The following is a 10,934-nucleotide window of genomic DNA, read 5'->3' on the forward strand; positions in this document are numbered from 1 at the left end:
TAATAATAATAATAATAATAATAATAATAATAATAATAATAATAAATATATATATTTATACCCCCACCCATTTGGCTGGGTTTCCCCAGCCACTCTGGGCGGTTCCCAACAGAATATTTAAAACATGATACAACATCAAACATTAAAAACTTCCCGACACAGGGCTGCCTATAAACACCAAGCAATTTGTGATGTGGCAACTAAGGGCTACAGGCTCCCAACCCCGGAGGAGGGGACAGGCTGAAGCAGCAACAGGGCATTGCACTGCAATGTGATGGATGGCGCATGCATGCACACAAGGAAACAGTACGCATTAAGACTGCAGACCAGGATCCAAAGAGAAGCACATTTGTGCATGCAAATTATTATTATTATTATTATTATTATTATTATTATTATTATTATACCCCCACCATCTGACTCAGTTGCTCCAACCACTCTTAGCAGCTTCCAACATATATAAAAACAAAATAAAAATAATAATTTATTATTTCTACCCTGCCCTTCTGGCTGGATTTCCCCAGCCACTCTGGGCGGCTCCCAACAAAACACTAAAAACAGAATAAAACTTCAAACATTAAAAACTTCCCTAAACAGGGTTGCTGTCTTCTAAAAGTCAGATAGTTGTTTATTTCATTGACATCTGATGGGTGTTCCACAGGGGGGGCGCCACCACCAAGAAGGCCCTTTGCCTAGTTCCCTGTAGATGCACTTCTCGCAGGGAGGGAACCACCAGAAGGCCCTCGGAGCTGGACCTCAATGTCCGGGCTGAACGATGGGGGTGGAGACGCTCTTTCAGGTATACTGGGCTGAGGCCGTTTAGCGCTTAAAAGGTCAGCACTCGCCCCATGCGGTCACTGGAGCTCATGTAGGACTGTGGATCAGGGTGCCTTTGAACTGTCTGCATTTGTGTGTGATAAAGTCCCCTGTCTCTCACCGGGGCCTTCGCTCCTTAGGGTGCATCCTCTGTCCTTAACCTGGCGGCAGTAAAAGGTAAAGGGTCGTGGCCGACTCTGGGGTTGCGGCGCTCATCTCGCTTTATTGGCCGAGGGAGCCAGTGTACAGCTTCTGGGTCATGTAGTCAGCATGACTGAGCTGCTTCTGGCGAACCAGAGCAGCGCATGGAAACGCCGTTTACCTTCCCGCCGGAGCAGTACCTATTTATCTACTTGCACTTTGACGTGCTTTCGAACTGCTAGGCGGGCAGGAGCAGGGACCTAGCAACAGGTCGTGGGGATTCGAACCGCCGACCTTCTGATAGGCATGTTCTAGGCTCTGTGGTTTAACCCACAGCACCACCCGCGTCCTATCTGGCGGCAGTAATGAGGCCATAACTCAGGTCCGCTCCTGAGGTCTCACATTCAGCCCCTGCTGCTGCCAGCGGGGAGAAGACCAAGGACTGAGAGCTCTGCCTGGCATTGCTGGAGAATCGCTAAGTGGTCTCTCTATGTGGTGGGCACTCGCCCATCTTCCTGTGTTGTAGCAGCAGCCTGCCTCGTTGGCACCGCTAGTCACGCCTGGGAGGGTGCCCCGTCACCTCCCGCCAGGAGGTTTGACTTCGTGCCACCATTTCGTACCCTCCTGATCCTGTTTCGCATTCCTGCCTCTGGCATTTGTATAATGAAGGTCAAGAGCGAGCCGGGAGCTGAGAGAGGCAACTGTTTACACTGGGCTGTGTGGGCGTGAAGTCTGGCTGCCTCAATGTCCTCTCTTGCTCTGTCTAGCTCCACTTTCCTCTCCTCCGCACAACCCCCCTCGCTGCTGTACGCCTGTGTGGGGTCAGTGTGGCTTCCTTAGCAGGTGTGTTTGACCCGGCAGTGGGAGATGCAGGGCTTTCGGATGACAACGTTTGAGCCCAGGAGAATCTGATTTTCACTGTCAAACTATGTTCATCTCCCGTAGCTCAGTTGGGTAGAGCGTGGTGCCCATCATGGCAAAGCTGCAAGTTCGATTCCCATATGGAGCCGCTGCATATTCCTACATTGGAGGCGGTTGGATGAAACTAAGGGTCCCAACTCTACAATTCTGTGGGGATTCGGTGCATTTTTATCCTAGGGAACAATTTCCCAACACATACTAGCATCATTGGTCATCTCATGCAGGCATATGTAGTACCGTAGTACCTTGGTTCTCAAACTTAATCTGCTCCGGATGTCCGTTCCAAAACCAAAGTGTTCCAAAACCAAGGCACGCTTTCCCATAGAAAGTAATGCAAAACAGATTAATCCGTTCCAGACTTTTAAAAACAACCCCTAAAAGAGCAATTAAACATGAATTTTACTATCTAATGAGTCCATGGATCCATAAAGCAATAATCAATGTACTGTACTATAAAATAAAGAAGACAGTATTGTAGATGATGAAAATTAAAATTATTATTTTTTTCTTACCTGCACTGATGATAGTCATTGTTTGGATGGGGGGCTTTTCTCCATTTCTGCAGTCACACAATCAATCAATCAATCAATCAATCAGTAACTGAACTGGGTTCCACACAGTCACAGAAACAAATTAACCGAAAAAGCCTCTGAAACAAAAACGCAAAATAAATAGCAAAAACAAAAGCACCAAACTTAATCCGTTCCGGAAGTCCATTCGACTTCTGAAATGTTCAAAAACCAAAGCGCAGCTTTTGATTGGTGCAGCTGCCCCAGAAACAATAGCCAGCAGCCATATCGGACCTTCGGCTTCCGAAAAACATTTGGAAACCTGAACACTTACTTCTGGGTTTTTGGCGTTTGAGAACCAAGGCATTTGAGAACCAAGGTACCACTGTTATCATTTTTAAAAAGTTGGCTACAGGTTGATCACCACCAAAAATGCAGTTGGCCTATTCATTTTATGGTTGCAACAAAAGAGCCCCCTCCATGACTTAGACTTGCTCTTTTCCTCTCTGCCTGGAGACAGACGAGGTGCCTGAGGATGCCCAACTTGCCATTTCGTCAAAATCAGCACCATCTTCCATATGCCTCGAGTTGAAATGGGTTAAGGGTGAGTGGGCAAAATCCCCAGGGAAGGAAGTGGGTGATTCCCAGCAAACATTTCATTGTCATCATTTTTTTTCTCTATAGGACTTTCCCACAGAGTTAATCATCCTCATTATCAATAAACCGCTGAATGTTTGTGTCACCAGCCGTACCTGTGACAACTCCCAGAACAACCAGCATCCGGGAGGGAAACCCTCTTAGCAGAAATCTTTGAAATCTTTGAAAGCAATCTGCGTGCAAAGGTTTGGCTAATATGCTATGTCCAGCTTCTGAGGCAGCAGCAGGCCTAGAAACAGCAGGTGCGGACATAATTCTGCAAAATTCTGTTCGGCATCACCCATTCATTGTGTGTTGGGTAACACACAGCCCAAGGGTGGGATGAAAGCGAAGTCTTGTGGCCCCTTGAAAGTTTAACAAATTGTAACACAACCTTTTGTGTTTGCTACATCAGATGCGCCCAGTGTAATCCTCAGTTATGTGCACGCACACACAAAGTTGTAAAGGGAGGAGTTAAAATTGTGGGATGAGAGGGAAACGAAATGCAAACCGATAATTCCATTAGCCAGAAAGCATGCGTAATAACACAGTGAGCCCTTGCATTATAATAATACATAATAAAGCTACTGTACGTTTCTGTGTGTAAGACTAGGTTTTTTCTTTAAAAATTGTGCTTAAAAGTGGGGGGTCGTCTTATACATGGATAGTGCATAGGGTGGGTGTTTGATTGGTTGCTGCCCTGGCTGTCAGCGGCTATTGGGCATGATATTGGTTGCTGCGTCAATGGCTGGTGTTGATTGGCTGATGCTGCGGCAATTGGGTGGGCGAGGGGACAGCCGAAAGGCTATTTTTGGGTGCATTGTGGTGAGCCATTTTCTTAAATTTGATTCCCCCAAAATAGGGGGTGTCTTTTACATGGGGGCGTCTTATAGATGGAAAAGTACGGTACTTAGTTAACTTACGTAGTGGGAAAGTAAACCATTTTTTACTCAGGCCAGAGTACCAGAGCAGTCCACCGCTGATTTTAAAATGGTCATGCTTCAATAAAGGAATTTCAAAAGGAGGTTGCAACATGAAACCGACAAATTACAATTCATCAAGAAGTTCAACTCTATTCATTTGGGTCTGAATAGAGATGAGAGTTTCCTTTCCTACTACAGAAGTTTATTGAGTCAATAAAACAACCACTGTATTGTATAGGACGGCTGCTTATTTTTCATTCATTCCAGTTCTAATTGAATTATCGCCATCTTTACTTGGTGCATTTCATTTCCCTCTGACCCCGCTGCTCAAAACTCCTTCTCTTACAACTGTGTATATGTATGTATAGATTGTGTGTGTGCGCGCGCATGCAGGCATATAGCTTACGTCGTGAGATTTGTTAGCCTTTCAAGGTGCCACAAAACCCTCTATTCTTGCGACAACAGATTTAACACAGCTGCTCCTCTGGAAATCACCACTAGTATGGATCAACATAGGGTAAGGTTACCAGATTTTTTTCAAAGAATCCGGGGACACTTTTTTTAAATAAAAGAGGGGGGAAATTATTTTTAAAAACTATTTAAAAAATAAAGAAAGAAGTAATATCTTCTCTTCTGTGGTCTCCTCTGTTGCGCGGCCTTCCTGTGCACCCCAGTCTGCTCTCTTGGAGCACTAGCCACCATGGAGTAGGCTCAGGCTGGGCCTGGGCTCAGCCACGTCTCCTTGCCCTCCCAGTGCTCTCTACTTCTCCTCAGCAGCAGCGACACAGCAAGGTCAGGCTCCCTTCTTTTTTCTCCTTTCTCTCTCTTCCTTCTCCTCCTCTCCTCCTTCTCACTGTGTCAGCTCCGGGGTTTTTACTGGCCCCGGAGTGCCTCTGGGCAGTTGGCCGGGCGGCTGGGTGCTCTCGCTCCCGGCTCAATTTGGGTTGCGGGAAGGGGGTCAGCAGTTCCCCCAGTTGACGCTGGGCGTCCCCGGTTCCCCTGCGGCAGCAGCAGCGGCAGCAGCAGCCTCAGCAGCCCGGAGCCAGCCTGGTAGCACAGTTGGCTCTGGCTGGCTTCAGGAGCTGCTCTCTGCTGTGGCGCCCGCCATTTTGCCTCGCCAGAACTCCCCATATGATGTGTCTTGTGCCATTGAACCAATCACACAACATTCATTCCCTACTAATAAATCTACAACACTTAAAATATAAATGAAATGAAATCCAGGGACAGATTTGTAAATCCGTGGACTTTCCCTGGGAAACAGGGATGTCTGGTAACCATAACATAGGGTAACGGTGACAGCGTGAGATTGATGTTAAAAGTTCGATTTATTTGCACACCATTTCTGGCATGCGTTATAAGCTAAACGAAGCAAAACAAATGCTTCAACCCAGGGTTGTTGTTTTTTTTAAACTGTCATGCCATTGACAGCTTCATGGCTGCGTCTGATCCACATTATTATCCTAAGTAAGATGCACGTCGCCTTTGCTTCAAAGCAAGATGAATGGACTCGCAACGAAATGCCATAGTTAGTGTGTGTGCATTATCTTGAAAAATGGGTGGGCGCCAGTCCTTCAGCTACCCTCTCAGCCACATCAGAACACCAAACAAAGCCATAACCCTGAAAGGAGTTTATTTATTTGGAGAATGTTGCACCCACAGCCCTGTCTGCGGAGAGAGCAGTGGGAGGGAAATGGCTTTATCCATCCCTAAAGGCACAGTGTGGGGGGTGATATTGTGAAGCAGCTGCCTTAGCTTCCTTTGTATTGCCTTGAAGGCTTTAGGAATTGCCAGTACACAGGATGTGAGATTAGAAAAGCAGCGATAACGTGAAATGCCCTCACCTGTTCCCTTAATCTCCAGTGACTCTCCTGCCTATACAACTTGCTTTTCCTCCTCCAAAATAATCACCAGATTGGATCGGAACTGCGAAACTTCCAGCCCCCATACTTTGTAGGAAAAGCCATTGGATCATTATAGATCAGGGGTCAGCAAACTTTTTCAGCCGTGGGTCGGTCCACCGTCCCTCAGACCTTTGGGGGGGCGGACTATATTTTTTTTGGGGGGGGGGATGAACAAATTCGTATGTCCCACAAATAACCCAGAGATGCGTTTTAAATAAAATCACACATTCTACTCATGTAAAAACACCAGACAGGCCCCACAAATAACCCAGAGATGCGTTTTAAATAAAAGGACACATTCTACTCATGTAAAAACACACTGATTCCCGGACCGTCCATGGGCCGGATTGAGAAGGCGATTGGGCCACATCCGGACCCCAGGCCTTAGGTTGCCTACCCCTGTTATAGATCAATCCCTCCTGCGGAAAAGTAATGGGAGGGGAATACTGTAAAGGCTTTTATCAAACACAAATAAAATTATGAAGACTGAATGCTTTTAGGCACTTTTTGAGCACAGTCGAACGGTGATTAGGTTTCATCTTCAATGCCCCTACATTTTCTTTCCTCTGTGCAATCTGATTCCAAACATGCTTGCTTAGAAGTGTGATCTACTGGGTCCAGCAGAACACACTTCCTGGCTCATTGTGCTCAAGACTAGCTGGAACTCTTCAAAACATGCTCTTGCTTAGTTCTGAGGTTCTCCGTCTGCCATAATGAGCCTGCTAAGGCAGGAAGATATTTGGCATCTCTCAGACAGATATTTCTGCCCCCCTCCTCCTCACAAACAATACAATCTGAAGACACTACTTGCAAAACAATCCAGGCTATTTAAGGCGATGGAAATTATTGGCCTTAAATGTGTCTGTTGTGGTCGGCGCCCCCCCCCCCCTGTAGCAACAACAAGAAAGCAAGGCCAGTACACAGCCGGCTCAAAAATGGTGCATCTCATATTTTGTGGACCTGCTGCAAGACCATGCACTGAACCAATGGGTGCCCTACCGCTTCTGGTTTGGTTGGTATGCAGATAGATGCTCACTTGGGGACAAGACCAAGGCTAAAATCCTAGATACGTGTCCTTCCTTGGCTATTCAGTTCCACTCCACACTGCAGGACCAATTGCTCAGCAATTATTCATAGGTTGGATTGCAAAATTTGAAGGGAGGGGCCAATCGCATAAAAAGGGAAGCTGGCTCTTAATTTTATGGAATTGATTTGCTTTTGCTTTGTCGTTTGAACTTGCCAATACATCTGCCAAGGGAAAGGAAGGACAGAGGAGCTCATAGTTTCTGCAGGCATTTCACAGTCCTGACTGGACTACAGGAAAGAGCCAAAATGATACAAAGAGAGGAGGAGTGGATAACATATTCTGTCCGTCTCGTGCTGGGATAATCCTACAGCTTTTCTGTCTTGTTGTGACCTGAAACCAATAAAGGTTTGATTTTTTTTTAAAAAAAGTTTTGACAAAGAAGAGGAGGGTGTGTGTGTGTCAAGATAAGTTTAGACGAGGCAGAGGCTGTAATATTGATGTGGAACTTGACACACTGCAAAGTGTCACACTACTGCCACATCTTATGCACCACAATGAGCAACAGATCAAAAGAAATCGAATGTGGAAATCTGCTGGCCAAAACATAGGTAGGGCATGATATTGTACAGTTCTTACCCGCATTGGCCTTAATGGAAGAATAAAGCACATGCCTTATTTTCCCACTGAAATCACTGCTTAACACTGATGTGATTGTGGCTACTAGATTTTGTTTGTTAGGGAAAACGGGATAAAACATGTAATCTTTAAGCTGCGTGGTTTCAGCCGCCCTCTTGTGCCGCAGCCCAAGAATGCATGGAAACAGCTTCTGGTCTTAGTTCTTCTTAACAAAAAAATCAGAATGATCAGAAATTAAACTTGCCATTACAACGTCACAGATTTTGATAAGAGCATCAATGAGTGTAACTACAGATCTGGGAAAGGCTAGGAGTGACCTAGCTTTAAAAACATGAGCATCCCAAAAGCCATGATGAACATGTGTTGTTACCCTTGTGATGAAGGGCTGTATAATTAATTAATAATTAACAAACAAACAAATTCCCACCATCCCTGACCCACTGGCAAACGCCATTTACCTTCTGATCAGCAAGTCCTAGGCTCTGTGGTTTAACCCACAGCGCCACCTGCATCCTATCACACACCCTATGCTTGTAAACAAAGACCCCAGGTTCAGAGTCCTGGGAAGAACGCTGCAAATCAGTGCCCACAATACTGAGCTAGACAGACTAATAATGGTTTGAATTGGTACAAAGGCAGTATCTTTTCCATAAGCATAGACTTTGGAAATGGCATCATCTGCATTGTTATAATAGCAATTGGTGTACGTGCCACAGAAGAGCAAAGCTGTCTGCGGAGTCCAAAAGAAACAGTTTATTTCCAATGTATTGCTTGGGGGATTCCAGAGTCACTGTTTTCAGGTAGGGTTCAATCACACACAGGCTGCCCAGAAGACCAGTTTATGGCGCCTTCATCCCGATTTGTTTGCTGGGAAATTTGACGACTAGGTTGGCTATTTCAGGAGCGTTCTGTCAAATTTATTTGGGACGAGAGATGAAATGGCGTTGCGTCAAAACAAGCCTTTTCACACACACTTTTTGGAGTGCATTTTTGGGTCGCTTTCCTTACTGCAAAAAGGAAAGCGGGCCTGTTGAACGAGGCTTCCCAACAGACCATAAAAGCACAAAACTTGACTTTGACTGAATCCCACCGGAAAACAGCAACAGTCTATAAGCAGGTGGCGCTGTGGTCTAAACCACACATAGGGCTTGCCGATCAGAAGGTCGGCGGTTCAAATCGCCATGACAGGGTGAGCTCCCGTTGTTTGGTCCCAGCTTCTGCCCACCTAGCAGTTCGAAAGCATGTCAAGTGCAAGTAGATAAATAGGTACCACTCCGGTGGGAAGGTAAACGGCGTTTCCATAAGCTGCTCTGGTTCGCCAGAAGCGGCTTAGTCATGCTGGCCAAATGAACCGGAAGCTGTGGACATATGCTGGCTCTCCTGGCCTATAGAGCAAGATGAGCACTGCAACCCCAGAGTCGTCTGCGACTGGACCTAACGGTCAGGGATACCTTTACCTTTACTAAGCGCCCATAGCTATTTGCCTGTCCTGCGCCACCCTACGTTAGCCTGCTTCAGCCCACAGAGGCAATGAAGGATGCTTTTTTCTCCAGTACAGTGGTACCTCGGGTTACATACGCTTCAGGTTACATACGCTTCAGGTTACAGACTCCACTAACCCAGAAATAGTGCTTCAGGTTAAGAACTTTGCTTCAGGATGAGAACAGAAATTGTGCGACGGCAGCTGGAGGCCCCATTAGCTAAAGTGGTGCTTCAGGTTAAGAACAGCTTCAGGTTAAGAACGGACCTGCGGAACGAATTAAGTACTTAACCCGAGGTACCACTGTATTGGAGGGGTGAGGATTCAGTTGTCAGTTTGATAAAATCCTTTCTACAAAAACAGTTCTATTTGATGTGAGACGTTGGTGTTGCATATTATAGCATAAGGTTGGGGGGTGGGAAGAGAGGTTGGGGGAGGGAGAGAACGGGTGTCGTTTTATGATCTATAAACAGATGAGGTATATATACTTTTGTAACCCAAGAATTTTTGTAATAAAAACATTTTTTAAAAAAGATAAAAGGCGGACAAATAAGTCCCAGCAAACAAAGAATGGATACAAAAACTTAAGGAATATGCAGAAATGGTGAAACTTTCCAGGAGAATAAGAAATCAAGATAACAAACTTTTGATAAAAGAATGGAAATGGCTTATTGAATACAGTGGTACAGTGGTTAAATACTTAATTCGTCCGGAAGTCTGTTCTTAACCTGAAACTGTTCTTAACTTGAAGCACCACTTTAGCTAATGGCACCTCCTGCTGCGCCGCTGGCACTCGATTTCTGTTCTCATCCTGAAGCAAAGTTCTTAACCCGAGGTAATATTTCTGGGTTAGCGGAGTCTGTAACCTGAAGCGTATGTAACCTGAAGCGTATGTAACCTGAGGTACCACTGTATTTACAGATAAACTGTAAACAGATAAAAACATTGGCACGACTATTGTAATAACCTGCAGTTTCATAAGAGTATATATTTAAAGAAGACGAATTAATGAGAAAATTAGGTTCATTTGCAGAAGATACTAAAAGGAATTCAAGGAACCACAGAAAGAGGGGGGAAGGAAGCCAAGTTGTGAAATGTCAAAATGATGGTAAAATTTAATGGGTTGTATAAAATTAGTAAAATGTATAAACTTAAAAAATTAAAATTAAAATTAAAAAACAAAAAGAGAGATGAACAAGCCATGGCTCGTCCATCACAACCATTCTCAAAGGAGGAATGAATGGATGAGGGGGAGGAAAGTTCTCATTTCTCTTTTTTTTAAAAAAAAAACATTTTTATTTGATTTTACAAGTAAAAATTTATAACAATCCAAATACATATCCATATATAGAGATTACTCTGAATCTTGAGACTTCCCCCCATCCCCTTATTATTATTATTATTATTATTATTATTATTATTATTATTATCATCTTTATTGTCATTGCCCCCTCTCGGGGACAACGAAATTACTTGACTGCTCCATAAAAACACTAATTAAAACAATACTGTATAATACAATACATTGTACATTATACATTGTATAATACAATGGGTCCTATTGTGAACATTTACAACTGCATATCATTCCATAACCTATATTTTGTATCCCTCCATGTTATCTAAAGTATTCGTTACCTCACAAGCAGTACTTTTTTCTGGGGTTACGCATACCCCTAAACGTTTTGTGAATCTTCGTACTTTTGTCCATTTACTGTATTTTTTCTCCACCAGTTCGAACTATAAAATGGTGATTTTCTTGAGTCAAAATGGGAGTACCCCTAAGCATTTTTTAATTAATTTAGGGGGGGGGGGGAAGCACCGATTACAAGTAAGCAGAAAATCCTGCTAATGTTTTCATCTGCTGTGGGGGAGGAAAGTTCTCTACTGCAATCCCCTCCCTCGTCCCTCCTTCTCTCCGCCCCTCGCTGCTCAGCGTTA

The sequence above is a fragment of the Podarcis gaigeae genome (genome assembly GCF_964106915.1).
Source record: "Podarcis gaigeae genome assembly, chromosome: 2".
NCBI lineage: Eukaryota > Metazoa > Chordata > Lepidosauria > Squamata > Lacertidae > Podarcis > Podarcis gaigeae.